The sequence below is a fragment of the Paroedura picta genome, chromosome 8 (genome assembly GCF_049243985.1).
Source record: "Paroedura picta isolate Pp20150507F chromosome 8, Ppicta_v3.0, whole genome shotgun sequence".
NCBI classification, from domain to species: Eukaryota; Metazoa; Chordata; class Lepidosauria; order Squamata; family Gekkonidae; genus Paroedura; species Paroedura picta.
In genome coordinates this window covers 58,798,670-58,803,032 of record NC_135376.1, presented here as the reverse complement: position 1 = coordinate 58,803,032, position 4,363 = coordinate 58,798,670, and the positions used below count along the sequence as shown (strand labels likewise).

The 4,363-nt window shown below is 40.9% G+C and overlaps 1 long non-coding RNA gene across 1 annotated transcript; it reads right to left on the bottom strand.

The window, feature by feature from the left end:
* Positions 1-319: 319 nt before the first annotated feature.
* LOC143843617 (uncharacterized) lies at positions 320-4,085 on the bottom strand. Its single transcript, XR_013233619.1, has 3 exons — positions 4,066-4,085; positions 2,343-2,363; positions 320-345 (listed from the first exon to the last, which is right to left on the bottom strand). It is a non-coding gene; the product is annotated as an uncharacterized LOC143843617 (long non-coding RNA).
* Between the last annotated feature and the right edge of the window lie 278 nt (positions 4,086-4,363).

Below are 4,363 nucleotides of genomic sequence, written 5' to 3'. Positions count from 1 at the left end.
AGCAAGCTTCCAGCCATCCTACTGGGTGGCCTAACTCGCTCCAAGCTGCCCCATTTTAATGGGGTCTCCAGGACTCTTAATTCGATCGGGTCCCTGTCAGGCGCTCTGTCCATGCCAATGCTGCCCCCCAAAAGCTGTGACTTTATATGACATGGTAAAACTTTTAGCAATAAAAGTATGCCACCTGGCAAAACATAATATGTGTACCAAGGGACTTTCTGAAAATTCCATTTTGATTTGTCACATGATGTTTATTCTGTGCATTAAACTGGAGTGTCATAGATAAATAAAGTATCAGTAAAACTTTTTAGAAGTTACCTGGTGAGGTTGTCGTTGATATTGGGCCTCAAAGGAAAAAGAGAAACAGTTATTTAATATGAACAAACACACTAACAGTCAAATTTCAGAAAACCATCAAAAGCTGAATCTGTATATACAAGTTCATTATTCAATGACTGTAAGAGTACTTGATACTGCAGATATCAAATCATGACATGACAGCTCGGTGTAATGGTTAGGAGCACCTACTTCTAACCTGGTGAGCCGGGTTTGATTCCCTACTCCCGCACATGCAGCCATTTGGGTGACCTTGGGCTCACCAAAGCACTGATAAAGCTGTTCTGACCAAGCAGTAATATCAGGACTCTCTCAGCCTCACTACCTCACCAGGAGTCTGTTGTGGGGAGAGGAAAGGGAATTGTAAGCCATTTTGAGACTCCTTCAGGTAGAGAAAAGCAGCATTTAAGAACCAATTCTTCTTCTACTACTACTACCACTACTACTACTATGTATGTATCAGAACAGTGGCAAAGCAACTAATATCAGCATATGAAGAAAGCCAGCATAAAATCTTCCAGGGGCAGATAACAGTGTATCAATAATCATCTTTGGAAAAGATAACACTGTGGGCCAAATATGATTATTAGTGTCTATTAGGGCTGTGCGTGGCAGCGGCCATTCCAGGCCGATGCAGCCGGCGCCACAGAGCAGGAGGGGAGGCGGGGGAGCTGGTGCGTAACTTGGCACACACACGCAGGTACCACACCTGCATGTGTGCACCAAGTTACATACCGGCGCCCGTGCCTCCCCCCCCCTGCGGCACAGTGCTGGCTGCGTTGGCCTGGAATAGCTGCTTCAGACGCCGCCGCACACAACTCCAGTGTCTATGGTTCTGATCCATGGATACTACTGACATTCTATTTAAAAATAGTGCAAGAGTCTAATCCTGATCAGGACTGGGACCAGGAATGGACATGAATCGGGACATTCCATTTCAGTTCAAAGTGTTTGTGGATGGAACTCCCAAACCCAACCAAGTCAAAAGCCCTAAAACAAACAGATCAGTTTAGCCTGGTCTGTTTTGCTTCTCCACACTTAGAAGGAGTGGGGAATGAAACAGAGCACTGAAATGGCTGGCAACCATTTAAACCAAAAAGCTTGATAGGTCTGCCTCTGTTTCATTTTCCCACACTTCAAAGCATGGGGAAGTGAAATTAACCACTGAAATGGCTGGCAGCCACTTAAACCCCCTGTTTTGCTCCTCTCCCACTTTGAAGAAGGGGGAAGTGAAATGGACTGCTGAAATGGCTGCCAGTCATTTCAGCAGTCAGTTTCACTTCCCCTGCTTCCAACCAGCAGGGAGCAAAATGGATCACTGAAATGGCTGCCAGCCATTTCGACCTAATTGATCGACAGGTCCACCCATGAAGATTAAATTACTGGAAGCTATTTAAACCAGGGGTAGTCAAACTGCGGCCCTCCAGATGTCCATGGACTACAATTCCCAGAAGCCCCTGCCAGCATTTGCTGGCAGGGGCTTCTGGGAATTGTAGTCCATGGACATCTGGAGGGCCGCAGTTTGACTACCCCTGATTTAAACCCTCTGTTTCACTCCCCCACCCCCAATTTGAAGCAAGGTGAAGTCAACCATTTAAACCTCACAGCTTAAGGGGTCCATCATCAGCTTTCCCCCCATTTAAACCCTCTGTTTCACTACCCACCCCCACCGTGCATTGAATCAGAGGGAAGTGAAACAAACTGGTAAAATGGCTGCCAGCCATTTCAGCATATCAGTGAATGGATGAAGACATTTCAGCTTATAGCCATTTAAACCTAACAGATGACAGGCAGACTGCCCTGCTTGGCTTCTACATTTAAATGACCTGAACCATGAACTGGACAAAAACCAGTTAAATTAATGATGAATTTTGGTTCATGAACTGGTTTGTACCCATATGTGCTATACAGAGAGCTTAGGCAGTCTTGTCCTCCATCCCCATCCCTCACCCCCATGCATTGTGGTAAAACAGCCACTGAAAATACTTTGACAAACAGATTGCTACCTTGTGTTGAAGTGTTTTCATCTGGAAAATAAAATATGTTTTATTTTAACATTTTCCCAAAAGCTTTAGCAAGTTTTATAAAATAACCAAAAGTAAAAATTATAGCTAGAAAACAGAAATGCCTATATCAAATGTTATAACTACAATAAAATCTCAACTAAGAAAGCAGAAGACAGTGTACATTTTCTTCATTTAAATCCAGGAATAATATGATGTTCCTTTGCCATTTAATGTGTGTCTATAAAACAATGTGCTATGTAGACTTTTCTGGAATGAAAAAAATGTATTGCCTAAAGTAGACAGTAACAAGATTTTGATGTACTTGTTACCAATATTCATGATTACAAGGGTTCTGACAGTTCTCTGAGTGACCGTGGTCATTATGTCAAAACTTACATTTGCATTTTGGGTGAAAACCTTTTGAATACATAATTGATGTAGCCATTAAAGTATATCTTAATTGCACAAAATTAAAGTCCCATCCAAAGTTAATTTCCTTTTGAAAGTACAGGTCAGAAAATGGCCAAGGAAGCATGTTTTAGTAATGATGGAACAGGGAAGATAGAAAACATCCTGCATGTTTTGTAGGACACAAGTATTTTACTTTCCTTAGGTAACAGAGCACTTTGACTTTTCCTAACCTTCCTTAAACAAAGCATAAGTACAAATTCTAATTTTAAAGAAAGGTGAAAAGAGGAACTTTTTTTCTCAAACGTTTTTGCAAAATGGAAAAAACAGCCTCTCCACTGTACCCAAAGCAAATTCTACCAATCATCTTTCAGAGTACTGGTAAAAGATGACAAAATATTCATCCATTGTGCTGAGCAGGCTTTCCTCTAACTTGGTGTTGGATGAAGGAAAGTATCCCTGTTCCTAAGGCAACATACCTGGTACCTATTTTGCCAAGCTGTGCAGTATCAATGAAACCATTGCTGCACAGTGTAACAAAACACACACATTATTAGAGTGAGGGAATCTGGATTGGCTTCATTTAGTTTTGTATGCTGCCATCTGCTTGTGGAAGCCAAGTAAAATAGAATTAAAATAATCCATAAGTGTTAACTATTAATAAACAAATAAAAACCCAGCACTGAAAATCCACCCATAATATACAATCATACACTTTGAGGGGAGGGGAGCATCATGTGATACATCAATATGATTTCTGGGTGAAGTGATGTCACTGCTTTGAGTAATGCTGTTGAAGTCCATAATGGCGGCAGACATATTACAGTGGAAGTTCCTGTCCCGAATAATGTCTGGAAAAGAACACATGCTCTGGAAACAAAAGTCCCATGCCCTGGTTGTCAGAGCTTGGCCAAGATCTCTGTCTGCTTAGGACTACCTAAAGAAAGGTAGTTAGAGGTATAATAATATTATCACTAATTAGAGGAAGAGTGAGGAGGAAGCTATGAGGTGTTATGTATCTTATGTAGTTGCGAACTACTCTGTTATCTTTTGTGTTATATTGATTCTATGTTATTAAACAAAATAAAAAATTATTAAAAAATCGTCTATGTTTTTATGCTGTGGCTGAGTTTTTAATGCTGAATTTTAGAGTTAATGTTTTGGTTTTATTATTTTTTAATTTGAAAGCCACCTTAGACAGGTTCCCTGAAGAGCAGCATAATAAAAAAAAATACAGCATAGCCACTATATCCAATCCAAACTGTTTAAATATGCTAACATGAAACACACAAAATATTTAAAAAATTGTAAGTACCTGAACAGATGACACCAGCATCTTCATTGTGATTGCAGTTGTGGACTCCCCAACCACTATGAGGGCATGCCCAAAGATAAGGTTCGGTCCCACTACAACCAACATCATCCAGGAGGATTTCACCAGAGCCTTGACCAAAATATGCAGATCTTGTAGCTGAGATAGCTGTTCCACATCGAAGCTGCCTACATACCACTTGTGCATCACTTAGGTCCCACAAATCATCACAAACAGTCCCCCATCTATTCAAATAGTTGATTTCAACACGACCTTCACATCTGTTCGTTCCATTCACCAA